The sequence below is a fragment of the Acomys minous genome (assembly GCF_964271855.1).
Source record: "Acomys minous genome assembly, chromosome: 11".
Lineage (NCBI taxonomy): Eukaryota > Metazoa > Chordata > Mammalia > Rodentia > Muridae > Acomys > Acomys minous.
The window spans coordinates 62,981,041-62,996,030 of record NC_140492.1 but is presented as its reverse complement, the minus strand read 5'-3'; the positions used below and the strand labels follow the sequence as shown (position 1 = coordinate 62,996,030).

At 44.8% G+C, this 14,990-nt stretch overlaps 1 protein-coding gene across 4 annotated transcripts in view; it reads right to left on the bottom strand.

Moving 5' to 3' along the window:
* Positions 1-14,990, bottom strand: part of FGF12 (fibroblast growth factor 12) — a 551,642-nt gene that overhangs the window by 212,978 nt on the left and 323,674 nt on the right. The gene's annotated exons all lie outside the window — the stretch shown is intronic.

Here is a 14,990-nt window from a genome sequence, read left to right as displayed (position 1 = left end):
CCTTAGCCTTTGTGTTTAGTCAATCACTATTCAGTTTTGTTTTGTCACTATTGGTTAGGAATTCAGTTTTGTTTTGTTTTGTTTTGTTTTGTTTCTCTTTCTGTGAACACACCAGGTAAACTGAACACTTTGATAATGTTTAGTACTAACAGGAATCCGGTATGTGATTTGATGGCCATAATTGGAAATGCAAAGCAATATTTGTGGCATCAAAGGTGTGCTAAGAAACAAAAGAGGTACAGAGAAAACCGGAAATGAGAGACAAGCGGTCAATACAGAACTGACTCTGAAACCAAGCATATTCTGGTTAATAACAATCTTTTCTCTTGAACTAAATTAAATGCTTTTAATTTGTAGATCTAAATTTTCTTATCAATACAATCTGGAAGTCAAGCTAAGTGGGCCTGGGGTCCTATCTAGGATTTGCTCCTTGTTACACCTGAGTGACAGGATTTGTCCTCAATGCTTGTTCTCCATGGAGCCGCTGAAGCCCACCTGCATACTGAGACTACGCCAGAGAAAAACACAGCCACATGGCAAATAACTGTGATGAAACTGCATGGCTGGGAAAAGTCTTCTGGGAAATGGCCTACTCAGCTCTGGGTATGAATGGGGGCATCAGACCCAACAGAGAGCCCCAGCCTTCTTGGTGTCCTGGGCATGCAATATATCAGCTGAGGTTTCTCGTTTGAACCAAAAAATAAAAATTATTGTCTGGGAATGTCAAATGAGTAAGTATGTGACCGTATGAACTAGAAAACTCCATAAATCTATAAATCCTAGTTAATGAATAAAGATTCAACTTTGAAAACCAAGGAGGCCACGAGGGTGATGACAGCACTCTGAGAGGAGACTCCAATGCCTCCTGGGTCTGCTCTGGTAAAATACTGGTTGAACTTGTAAAAAGGCACAATGGAAACAGCAGGCTGAGGCTAGACCAAGAGACAGAAAAGGACAGAAGGAAAGGAACAGTGGCCTCTCAGTTCCGGTCTTTCTGATAAGCTCGAGGTCACTTTAAGAAGTCCTGCCTGTCTTCCTTGGTAGGAGATGCATGGCAGCTCACTCATTAAAGCCTGCAAATTATTGTTTGTTTTCTTCTTCATGCGCCTCTTTCTCCAACCGCAATTAAACACTGCTTTTGCTATGGTGACGTCCTCCCCGTGTTGGGACTCTGGGAATTCAGGTTGGTAACTCCTGTTCAAACTAATGAGCACTAGGCCTTTCTACCACCTCCCTGTGCCAAGAGCACTGACGAGCTAGATGTGGGCTTGAGTCTTAATGATGTGCTGCTCAACAAACGCAAATGTTCTGCACCACAGAGACCTCACAGGAGACCAGCGCATCTGTGGAGCTTGCCCAGAGTCCAGCGCAGGGCACTAGAAGCTGTGCGGCTCACCTGAAAGCAGGGTCCAGTTCTGTTCTCTCAATCCCTACCAGCCTTTCAAGGCTCCGGCCAAAGGCAGCCCCTTCAGAAAGGCTGGCCAGCATAAGTGAGGGGCTCATGTGAGGGAGGGGGAGAGGGTGTATCTTGCTATATGGGAAAGAAATAGTAAATACTCAAGCCCACCTTTCCTTTCAGCATATAAAGCACTGCCTCCGTGCATGTTTTAAAACATACACGTTCTTTCTCAGTCTCTGCTTTAAGAACCTAAGAGATGGAGAGGGAAGCCTATACCAACCCTCAGAGAACACCTAGCCTAATGCATGAAACACACACGGCACTAATGCGGGGAAGGGAGAACGGAGTCTGGCTTCCTGAGACAAAGACACCACTGCCACTTGAGGAGTGAGTAGGACCTCCTCCCTAGGGCGTGTGTGTAGGAATGCATGTGCATATATGTGTACATATTCACACATAGGAATGTGTGTCGGGGGTGGGGGGTAGATAGGTAGAGACAGACAGACAGACAGATAGTAGTGGAGAGACCAAAGGGCAGCTTCAAGTACTCTTTCTCAGGCACCACCTTTTATGTATGAGAATGACATAAGAAGACAGAAGGCAAGAAGATAATAAGATAAGGTACCAAAGTAGCGTATATTATGTTATAGAGGAGTTTATTAAGTGAGCATGGGGAGAGAAGAAGAGGGGTGAGCAGTACCCCAGAGAGAGAGAGAGAGAGAGAGAGAGAGAGACAGAGAGAGAGAACGAGTAAGAGGTAGAGAGGGTAGAGTGGAGAAAGGTAGAGAGAGAATAGAGAAGGTGGTAGAGAGAGAGAGGCCACGTGGAGAGTTTGTCCTTTCACGTGGTCCTGGGCAGGACCACACCCCCATGGCAGGTGAGCAATGAGATCACAGGTAGGTAGACTGAAGCAGAATGCTAACACCACCTGCCTTCATCTTTTCTTGAGACCTCATTGGCCTGGACCTGCTAAGCGGGGTAGGCTACCTGGGCAGCTGATGAGCTCCAGAAATACACCTGGGTCTATGTCTCCAGCGCTGAGATTGTGAGTGCATGCTACCACAGTCAGAATTTTCCACTTGGGCTCTGGGGCTTAGGCATCTCCACAGGCTATGAGTAAAATTTTCATATCAAAACAAAACAAAACGAAAAGCCAACATCAAGGAAACCAAAAATGAACAGAGGCATTCCAAACAAAAAAACACTGCAAGCAGACTCTGCCAATGATGAGTCCAGTCCAGACAGACCAGAGAATAGGAGTTCTCAAAGGCTGGCATGCAAGTGAGTGTGCCCAACAAATGTTTGCAGATCAAGAGTAAATTTAATAAAATAGTAAAATTTAATAAGACATGGAGATAAATTTTATTAAGTCCATTATAGTTGAGCAACTTTGAGATTGAGAAGTGTGTTATTCTATTTTTGTCTGTTATTTAATAAACTGGTAGCCAAATTATTAATGGCAGCGGAGGGGTTAGTTCATTACCCTTTATAATCTAGAGTGGAGTGGCAATGCTGCTAGCATTTTGCTCAAATCCATTTCCTCTTTTTCCTGGGCACCCAGCTCGACCATATGTCCTAGCCTGCCTTGCAGTTAGGTTTGGCAGATGAACGAGTGTCATATGGAATGTAAGTGGAAGTGATGTGTGCCACTTTCAGGCCAAAGCTTTCAAAGCAAACACTCTCATCCACACTCTCTCTGGATTAAGATGGCTAAGCCCTAGGGGGATGCTGGAGCAACAGAATGGAAGAATGCTGTGCCCTGAATAACCAGCAGAGAAAAGAAAATAGCTATCAGAAGCACCTGTCTCAGGCAATGGTTAAATAACAAACACATTTCCATTGGCTCAGTGCAGTGGCTTCCTTCTAAAGAGAACCTGGTGGAAAAGAAGGGAGGGAGAGATTTTCCTGAAACATGACAAAGCTCTGCCTCAGCCAGGTGACCAAGGATAACACCAACCGGAGTAATTACTCCTGGTAGCACAGATCCTTGGTATGATGGGGCCGAGATGGCACTTTATTCTGTGACTTCTCATCAGAAACCCATAAGCTCTAACTGCAGGAGAAGCATAAAGCAGATCGCAGCCAATGGGCACACAAAACACTTGATCCAAACCCCTCCAAACTGTCAAGGTCATCAATGAAAAGGAAACACAAAAAGTCACAGGCAAGACTAGAGAAGTAATACAAACGGGCATGACAACTAAATGTAATGTGGTATCCTGGAGCTGAAAGATCATTAGACTGAAAATGATGGAAGCTAAAAGGTGTGGTGGCACATGCCTGTGACAACAGAGTTTGGTAGGGTGTGGCAGGAGGACCACAATTGGTAGGCAACTCTGCCAGAAGGAAAGTAAAAGAGTAAGAAAGAAAGATTAGAGGGAGGGAGGGAGGGAGGGAGGAAGGGAGGGAGGGAAGGAGAGAGGGAGGGAGGGAGGGAAGGATGGAAGGAGGGAAGGAGGGAGGGAGGGAGGGAAGGAGGGAGGGCAGAGGGAAAGTGGAAGGATGAAAGAGGGAGGAAAATATAACGTTTAGATGTCACTGTACCATAATGTATCAAAGTTAATTCTTAATTGTGACAAATGTCTCAGAATACACAAAAAAAGGTTGACACAGTCGACATTATAGAAAATGAAGAAAGAAAAAACAGTCTTTCTCTGAATCCTCTAAGAGGCTGGGTGAGGACAGAGGTAAAGGGCAGAGAGGATGCCATGCGTAGGATCACATGTCATTCTTCTGGATAGCAGGCTGGTTTTAAACAGGAGTTTGAATTCAAAGTTGTCCTGAAAATATGATACCCAAGGAAAGTTTCTAGACAGCCCGAATGGGTTGTCGAGCACCACCATTCAGCAGTCAACTAGGAGAGCACAGTGAAAACCAAGGCAGAGGTTGATCCTGGGAACCTGGTCATACAGCTTAGGATGAACAGCTGCCTGCCGAAAATACAATATTCCTAGAAAGAGGAAGCACGTGGCATCCAAGACTTCCTTCATCGCTTCCTGGTCTGTTCTTAGTTCTTCGAGCAGTGTTTATGCTGTTGTAGCCCAGTCTACATAGCCCAGGATGCTCTCACACTCAAGCACTAAGCCTGTCTTGGTTTCCATAGTGATAGGCTTACAGGGGTGAATCCCCACAGGCAGATAGATCTTACATCATTTTAAAGATAAAAGCTAATTAAGCAACAAACAAACTGAGGCCCAGAGCAAATGCATTTTCACTCAGGCCACCCAACTGCCACACAGAGGAGTGACCATAAACATCCACTTTCTACATCAGCAGTATCCTCTCCTTCCAAAGAGCAGACAAGACACACCCCTTGTCCTGAGCAAGCAGTGGGCATGAACAGCTATAGGGCATCAAAGAGAAGAGGTTGGAGAAGAGGGTCCAGAAGGCAGGGCAAGGTGGGACTGTCTACCTGTGTATTCATTGCTGGAGAACTGATCCATCACTGAAAAGTAAAGGGCGAAGAACCTTTGACCCACAGAGTACAAAGTTGTATGCTTTTAAAAAAAGGGGGGCTCTAATAAATCTTAGTCTGTCAACTGTATTTTACTTATTTTGTTATTGATCTGTGAGCATTTGTTGAAAATAGGTACTTATTCGTGCTCACCTGAGAATGGGCGGGGCGAGGGGGGGTAAAGAAATGGAAAAAAACTTGCTTACTTGTTGAAAACATAATTTGATACTAAAATTGGGACCAACTTATCAATACTTGTACCTGAAATTTTGCTTATATGTAAATTCTACTTGAAAATCAAAACAAAACCTATGACCATGATGTCAGACTGTGAGGCAGACTGGAGCTGGAGGTTTGGCCTTTCTTGTTTTCATCCAGGTGGCCATACTTTCAGCCAAGTTCCCCTATAGCGGGCACACCTGGACACCGTCCTGCAGATCCCAGTAAGCCCGTACTTACTGCTGATAGCAATGAGCGTGCCACTTATCCGTGTCTCACTTTGCAGGCATGATGACTGAGCCCCACTAAAGATGTCTCTCTCATCCTGGTTTCAGAGCCTTAAAGGATGAAGTGAGCTGAGCTCATGGACCTGGAGTGCCACCGCTCTGGGGCACCGTTGGGTAGGTTACTTTGAAAAGGGTACAGGAAAATGGGACCACGTCCAGAGGAAAGTGAGCAAAGCAAGAAGCTTTCAAAGGACTCGTGTGAAAACTGGCTGAGCGTACAGTCGATGTGCGTCCTGGAGAAGCACAGAGCTGGGGGCCTTCCGGACTCCAGAAAGCAGACACTAATGAGATGCCACCAATTTGGGAGGCATCTATGTAGGGTCAGTACCAGGGCAATGGGTGGGGGCTACAGCAAAGCAGGCCAAAGGCATGCTCAGTAAATTGTCTTCAAAAGAACAGATTGCCTGAGAAAAGAATGATTTGGGTTTGTTTGTTTGTTTTTTACCCCTGGGCAAGAAAATGCAGGAAAACTACAGGTCAGAGCATCTTCAAAAGAGGAGGCACTGAGTGATGGTGCTTCTGGATCCTAATGTCACGGGGAAGTTTGGGATGAGCCAGTGACTGCTAAATACAATTCCCCTTCTCTGTTTGCTTAGTTTGTGCTTTCAATGGGGAACTGAAAAAACTGTTTTACCTGGAAGCCTGAAAATACAAAATTCTTTGATAAGGTTAACACACACAAATACACACACACACACACACACACACACACACACACACACACACACACACACCAGTCTATGGTTTACAAGTGGGCCTTCTGTATTACGGCTTAATACTGCCCAATTAAAAGAACTGAGATTGAAGAGGCTATTAAATGAATTTTGTCAAGGGCTTCTGGTGCCTTCTATGACTGCAGATTTCTAAATCAGACTATGGGGGCTGGAGGTTATTCATTAGAACCAATAGCGTGACCAATACACCTAAAGGGATAGATGAGAATATGTTTACAAATCATAAATTGAAGTAACGAAAGGCAGTGCAACACTTGAAAAAGAATAGAACTCATCTGGACTTCGGGCACAGTGCAAAAATTACAGCCATACTGAGCTATGGTTATTCATTAAAAAATGCATGCTCTTTAGTAAAAAAGAGAAGCAGCCCAGAGGCCTCTCATTCACCACACAATACACTGCAATGAACAGACGAAAGGAACATCTTCAAGAGTTGAAGAATGAAGCTAAGGATGTGTCATTGTAGACGAGCAGAATCTGCTCCAAAGCTTACAGAGAGCCACCTCCTGTCAGGAGTCTCTAGTGTCTGCAACAGTGGAACAAGTGACACATGCCATCAGCAGTCACCTACCTATGGGATGGGGATTTCCCTACTAAGCATGAGTTACTAAAAGTATATTCAAAATCTGTGTGTGAATATGTTCTTTCCTTCAACTAGTACTAATGGCCCAATTCAAACACAAACAAACAAACAAACACACACACACACACACACACACACACACACACACACACACACACACTAAACAACACACTTTACTTCCATGAGGTTGATTCCTGGTTTTTTAAAAAAAATCCCAAATATGGTTAATTTCAAACAGTCATTTGACATCATAAAACATGAAAGTGGAGCTAAGAAAACATCTCAGTCAACTACAGTACAGTGCTGAATCAAACAGGGGAAAAGCATGCAACATAGTAAGCATAGTAAGAAATATGGTGAAGAGTCAAATAAACACATGTTTAATCAGAATCCAGTAGAAGTGCTATAATTGAACATTAAGACACTAGAAAAGGACTTGACACACCAGAGAGGAATGTGCTATGATAAACAGTTAAGAAAACGAAGCCTGTGAAAGTCAGACCCCACTCTCCACTCAACTGTGGACAGGAACCCTGGTGCCCCATATTTGACTACGTCCCCTGGATGAGGAGACCTGGTGGCACTCAGAGGAAGGAAAGCAGGCTACCAAGAAGAGACTTGATACCCTATAAGCATATACCGGGGGAAGAGGTTCCCCTCAGTCACAGTCATAGGGGAGGAGAGTAAGAGGAAAATGGGAGGGAGGGAGGAATGGGAGGATACAAAGGATGGGATAACCATTGAGATGTAATATGAATAAATCAATAAAATTAGAAAAAAGAGAGAGAGAGAGAGAAGAAAACGAAGCCTACAGCACTGAGTGAAGAGCCAGAGAAAACTACTGCTGAATATCCCATGAACACAAGCACTAAGCGCAAAGTATTTTTAAACTTGAAAAGCTTGGCCCCATCAGATCAGATGGGAGGAATCTATGGCAAGAGTGCACAAACCACAGCCCTGTCACTGCCAATTTTGTTAATAAATTGTACTGGCACACGATCCTGTTTGCTCATCATTTTCCATCACTGCTTCGATACTACACTCAAAGATGTGCTCTTGCAACCTGGAGTCTTAAAGTCTGCAAAGCCAAACATGGTAGTTGTTTTTGTTGTTGTTGTTGTTGTTGTTTCTGTTTTTTCTTCATTAATTTATTTATTCACTTTACATCCTAATCACAGCCCCTGACTCTCTTCCCAGCCCACCCCCCAATTCTCCCTCTCTCCCTCTCACAGAATAAGGAGGTCCCCCATGGGTACCAACCCACCCTGGCACATTAAGTTGCTGCAGGACTAGGCGCATCCTCTCTGATTGAGGCCAGATGAGGCAGCACAGTTAGAGGAATGGGGTTGAAAGGGTCAGGTTAGGAAGGTCCCCCACTCCAGTTGTTGGGGGACCCACATAAAGACCAAGCCTATGCATCTGCGACATATGAGCAGGGGGTCTAGGCCCAGCCCATGCATGCTCTTTGGTTGATGGCTCAGCCCCTATGAGCCCCCATGAGCCCAGGTTAGTTGACTCTGTAGGTCTTCTTGTGGAGTCCTTGACCCCTTCACTTCCTCTGTCATTTTCCCCAACTCTTCCATAGGACTCTCCGAGCTCTCTGCCTGATGTTTGGCTATGGGTCTTTGCATCTGTTTCCATCATCTGCTGGGTGAAGCCTCTCAGAGGAGTTATACCAGGCTCCTGTCTATAAACATAGCAGACTAACATTAATAGTGTCAATGACTGGGTCTCTCCCATGGGATGGGTCTCAAGTAGGGCCTATCTTTGCTTGACCATTCCCTCCATCTTTGCCCCATCTTGGTCCCTGCACATCTTGTAGGCAGGACAAATTTTGGGCCAAAGGTTTTGTGGGTGGGTTGGTGTCCTTATCCATCCACTGGAAGTCCTGCCTGGCTACAGGAGGTGACCACTTCAAGCTCCATAACCCCCACTGCTAGAAGTCTCAGCTAGGCTGAGCCCCATAGACTTCCTGGAGGCATGCAAACATAGTTACTATCGGGCTCTGTGCAGAGAGTTTGCCAACACTGACTTCACAAACCTTGTTTCTCTAACTCCCTTTGCCCTAAATTCACAGCCTCTGCCTTCCTCTTAACCCAGGGCTCCTCATCTGGGAGACCTCCTGTAAGGTCTTTCCAGATACCTTGAAGAAAACTCATCCTCTGGCTCATACACAAGTTAGCAGAGGATTTGCTGCATGGTTACATCCATCTTTGCCCCACCCCCATCCACCTCATCCTCCTGAATGAACTATGATCATCTCAAGGGCAGGGACTTTAAATCATTCGGTACTGTAGCCCAATTCCGGCAGAGTACCAGGCACGGAGTGAATGGATAGTGTTCAAACGTTGAATGAGTAAGTTATAGCTGGCATTTTCCATTGTCACCTGTGACTTTCAGAGAAGCTCATTTGTAAAAAAAAAAAAAAGAGAGAGAGAGAGCCATTCACAGCCATTTAATACAGTGCTTCCAGCCTTCACACTGCACCGTCTGCCGGGCACAGCAGCAGCCTCCATAAACTGCACGGTCTCCAAAGCATGGAGCTGCCTCACACTTCAAGAGGAGTCAAGTGACCTTGAGACAGGCAATCCTTAACCTTGGTGCCGCCTCAAAGCTAAATGGAAAGAAACATCCAGCTTTTCCAGAGTGTCTTTTATGCCGAGGAAGACAGCAAGGTAGAAAGCTGACCCAACGCTGTAAAGCTCCAGGAGTGATGAGATTTTTGTAACATGCTAGCTTTAGCCCTCAGAATGTAGCCCCCGTCCACCAGCACCCTTCCCTTTAATGTGCTCATGAAAGTTTAAAATAACGCGAACACCATTTACTGACTTCCGACATGCGCGAGGTGCCGGGTACAAAGATGAGCAAGAAGCATTTCCTGCCTGCAAGGCACCCACGGCTCATCAGGGAGGCGCACATACACAACCAATCATTCCACCAGCCAACGTGAGAAGTGCTGTCACACATAACAAATAAAATGCCACCGGTTCGCAGAGTGAAGAGGCTAATTTTAGAGGGATGGCAGGTTGTGAGACAAAAGGCAGTTAAGAAAGACTTTGAAGAGGAAACCCCATTTTAGATAGCCTTGAGTAGGCAAGAGGATTTTTGCTTCCGGCAGGAGCAGTCATGCATTTAAGATGTTCAGAGGCTCTGAAAGCAAATGGGTGGCCAGCACGTGGGGAGATAATTCAGGAATGCAAATGAGGCTGGGAGGGGACAGGGGGAAAGAACGCAGGGTCAGGGACATCTCCAGGTTGGTAAATAAATCTTAATGCTTTAAGCAAGTTAGTTTTACTTCCTTCTTTTAACAAGAGATAGACATCATTTTTACCATGTCTCCTGTATGTTCAAGAACTTAATTTACACCTTCTATATATGTAGCCTTATTTACAGCCACATGCATGTATGTCTCCCCAAACTGTGGATATGTGATGGGTGGAAAAGCACATTTTAAAATACATCAGTACTGGTCATAAAAAAACAAAACTGTCCCACACTCTGAAGGGCTATCCTGCTCCCACCTCTTTGAGGAGCATGGCTTCAGGACAAAGTGAAGAAGGTTTTCTGTTTTTGTTTTTTTCCGGAAGGCTGCATTGTGTGATGTGCTACAGTGGTTTTGGGGAGCCACAAAGGGAGGTATTCCTTATCATAAGGACCAAGAGGTAAAGATGTCCACAGAGAGCTAGCTTATGTTTAAGGAGACTAAGGATGAGAGATGTGAGGTCACCTTCACCTACTGAAAGATGCAAAAACCTTTCCCTCCCCAAGTCCAAAACCACCCCAGCTTCCAAGTAAAAACCCTGGGTGAAGGACACTTAAGGCAGCCACTTCCAGCAAGAGAAATTATTTCTTGCTTCCCAGGTCTCTCTGTTCAGACAGGGTAGTCTGGGTGTGGTATTCTTACCGGATCACAGTTGTTAGGGAGTACGGGCAGGTTTTGTGTCACCTTGACACAAGCTGGAGTCATCAGAAAGGAAGAAGCCTCAGTTGAAGAAATGCCTCCATGATATCAAGCAGTAAGAGATTTTCTCAATTAGTGATCAGTGAGGGAGAGACCAGTCCTTGGTGAGTGGTGCTATCCCTGGGCTGTGGTCCTGGGTTCTATAAGAAAGCAGGCTGAGCAAGCCATGAGGAGCAAGCCAGTCAGCAGTACCCCTCCATGGCCTCTGCATCAGCTCCTGCTTGCTGGTTCCTGTCCCGTTTGAGTTCCTGTCCTGACTTCCTTCAATAATGAACAGCAATATGGAAGTGTAAGCCAAATAAACCTCTCTCACCCCTTTCTCCCCAACTTGTGTTTTGTTTGTTTGTTTGTTTGTTTGTTTGTTTGTTTTGGTCAAGAGTGTTCCATTGCAGCACTGGAAACCCTAACTAAGACACTCGGTTTTGTCAGATGACCCTTCAGAGAGGAAGGCCTGGAATAAACATGGCTTTGAGTGGGTCATTCACAATTGATACTGAGGCCCTTGGGAACTCAGGCCACAAGATAATTCAAACCTGAAGACAGCCCTGGATGTAAGAGTTAGGATCTGGAAGAATGGCTCAGGAGCTCACTTGACTAGGGAAGAAGCAAAACACCAGGGGGAGACGAGAAACCAGCATGGCTGCACTTCCTGTCACCTCTGGAGTCAAGGCTCTCTAGCCCATGCTTCTGTCTTCTACTCCCGAAAAATGGAAAGCGTTTTTCATAGCTCCCTCCAAGAAGCCTGGGCTCTTCTCAAACTGGCCATGCAGAATCTAGAAAGCTATGCCCCTTCCTCAAGCACAGGCATACTTTGCTTGCTGTGTAGTGAACAGGACCCAGTTCTGAAAGACTTCCTAGAGAAGCGGCCACGATTGCAGGGTAGACTGAGCTTTGAAATACAGTCCATAAAATAACCCCACGGTTAGAACCCATAAAAATGGGCAAAATCTGAGATCTATGGAAACATAGCAAATGTCACATAGTCAACATCACTGGGCACTGTATTTTTAAAGAAACCGAGGAAGTTAGAAACCAGAGCTATGTCATGGGATTAATAACAGGCAGACACAGGCTCGAAGGAGGAGTTCTTTGCTGAAGACGCCTTTCCCCACCCCCACCCCCACTGACCCTGAAATTTTTCCAAGTGTAATGCGCCAGTTTAATCTCTCTTCTTCCCTAACTGCAATCAGCCTAGGAAAACTACAAAGGAAAAGGCCAGAAGTAAATGGCAAACACTAATCTGAAAACAGCTTTTGGCCTTCTGGTACAAAGACAATAAAATGAAAAAGGATGAAGGAATATAGACACCTCTGTGCACATGGAAAGTGTTTCTATAATTGTTCTAGAAAAAATCTGTTACTTGTAATTTTTGAGTTTATTCTCTTTATTATTTTTATTTAATTAATTTATTCAGATTACAACTCAATTGTTACCCCATCACTTGTATCCTCCCATTCCTCCCTCCCTCCCGCTTTCACCCTATTCCTCTCCTCTAGGCCTATGACCGAGGGGGACCTCGTCCCCCACTATACGGTTATAGGCTGTCAAGTTTCATCTTGGTGGCCTGTTTATTTACTTGTTACTCTTAAACTTCCTTTTCCACAGACACATATTTTAGCGCCAGAAATAAATGAACAGTACTGTTACCTGGGAGACGTGACAACTTGACAGCTGCCTGACATCACAGTCCACAGACAGATGTTGAACCTTTCCCAGACTGCCCTGCATTTCCAACTAGAAAGTCCAGCAAACTCCCCGATAGTCCCCAGATGCAAATGACCTACATGTAAAATGATACTGTGGTAAAATATGATTTTTTTTGTCCATCATCTTTTTTTTAATACCAATTTCTTGTTGTTTGGGCCAGTTGACTTTTTATAACAACGTCCTGTAATATGGATTGCAGAGAGCTAGGCGGTACCATCCATGAGGATGTGTCCACCAGGCTCTACGCTAGCAAGTTCAGAACAGGAAAGTGTCCACAGTGGGATGTGCAGGTCACAAGCTGCCAGACCCAAATGCCACCTTTATGTCCAATATTGCCACTCCTGCCCAGCCTATTACAGGACACTGACTGCCTAGCTACTCTTTCCAAACCGCACTGCAATCGGGGTAATATTTTACAATATAAATCGGCTCCTGCCACTCTCCCGCTGAAGCCCTTTAATGGCTTCCTATTTCATTTACAATAAAACAGCAAACCCTTACCATAGCCTGGAGAGTTTTGTACCATCTGGCTCATCCTGCTGTCCAATCAGCATCTCGATTTACTCTTCTTGGCTCACTAGGCTCTAGGCACACACCCTTCTCCCTGGTCAGACCTAGAGATCTCTGTTCCTGAGCATCTTTATGCCTGGGTTGACTTCTTCTTGAGATAAGTACCAGTTATCTGCACGGGCCCCCAGTCTAAATTTACCTTCATATTCATAATCCTATCATATGTCGGCATGGGTTTCCCCTTCATTGCATATATTCTAATATATCGATAAGTAATTTCTATGAACACATCTACCCTTACATCTAGACTATAGCATCAGAATATGCCCAGTACTTAACCAATTGGTTATCAACACCATTTAGTAAGCAAAGTTCTTCAGTAAGCTGATCTCTCTGGGTTACAGGTTCCATTTATACGATGGCAGAATTCAGGGAGTTCTGTAATTGCAAAGATACGATCCAAGAAACCCAAAGACGCCTAAGGTAGAAACAGATGCTTGCAAGCTATTTGTAATAGGGTAGGACTGAAAATGGAGACTTAAAAAAAATAGATGAGCATCTTTCAACACTGTAAGTTAGTCAGTATTTAAAACTTTCCGGGTGAATTATAAATGCTACGCACTGAGTGGGCGCAAACAACTGATTTCTTGATCATGCAAGCACATGAAGGAGCTCGAAATATTTATTGATGTAAAGTGCACACTTGAGGTGTAGACACGTATGGAGTGCCAGGTCCCACATACACTAGGAAAGCTTTAGGAGCAAATTACAACGCCGGTGCAAGCAACCGCCACACTGCGTGCGACGGTGGACTTTCAGACTATGACATGGACCCAAGAGGCCACCAGGAAAGGAGAGGCAAGATGCCACTTTCCAGGGCAGCTGCTCGGCCTGCAGGCAGTCTGAGGCTAAGAGCTCACCTCCCTGGTAGTAAACTGCAGGAAGCACCCTTTAGGGTCTGATGTACCAGCGACTGACTGGACCACAGCTACTGAGGTGGAGGACAGTGACCCTTCACGACTGATTACATTTTCGAAATTGCAAGCACCTCTGCATGACTATGGTACATACCCCTTTAAGAACCATAAGCAGGAACTAGGGAGATAACTTTGCAGTTAGCAGCACCAGCAGCTCTCGCAGAGGAACTGAACTCAGTTCCCTGGAACACACATGGTGGCTCAAAACCATCTGTAACTCCATTTCTCGGGGACCCGAGGCCTTCCTCTGGCCCCCACAGGCTCCTGCACATGTGTGGCACACACACACACACTCAGATACACACATACACATAAAATAAATAAACATTTTTAAAAGAACAATAGTCAATAAAATGTAGGTTGACTTGTACGATTCACAGAATCAAAACTAGGAAAAAAAAAGACATTTATTTGATGTTTTAAAGCTTGCTTTTTGCTCAAATCAAAGGGAAAACCATTTGATTTTAGAATGTTGGATTCCCACCCCCCCAAAAAAACAAAAAGTTTCTTACAAGTGTGTATCCACACAATCAATTACGTATATGGATCTTCCTTGCTGTCATAAATAGGAAGTCAATTAGATAGGATGTTCTTGGAATCTTTTCTTTTAATTAGGATAATGACCGTCTAGCCACTGCTTGATGTTCCAGGCTGCTATTTGATCTGCGATTGACATTTGAATGATCAGATTTATAATAATTTCACCAATTCACCAACGATTTCATTTCCTTGAACTCTATTTCGTCATGAAATATTTTCAACGTGGGAGAAGTGTGGAGCTGACAGTGAAGGGTGTCCCGAAGCCAGCACATTCCATCAGGAAAGGAGCTCTGAGAAAACAGGCTCAGTGTGGCCCCGTGGTCTAGCTAGCAGGCTCCGGCCCTGCTGCATCTCCGATGTCAATACACTCCATCAGGATACTAGCATGGTCGGTGATTGCTTCAACCCATTTTCTAGAATCTAAACATTACAAGCATCCCTCAACGTCACTTCTTCCCTAACTAGACCTGACCATATTTCTAAGTGTAGCCTCCCAGTTCGCAACTTTGTTGCTTTCCTCCCTCTATCCACAAGTGGGGCCTAATGCAAGTCTGTGTGTTGTACATTTTTACATAAAAAGTACACATATCATTCAGTGACTGATTTCATTCAATATTAT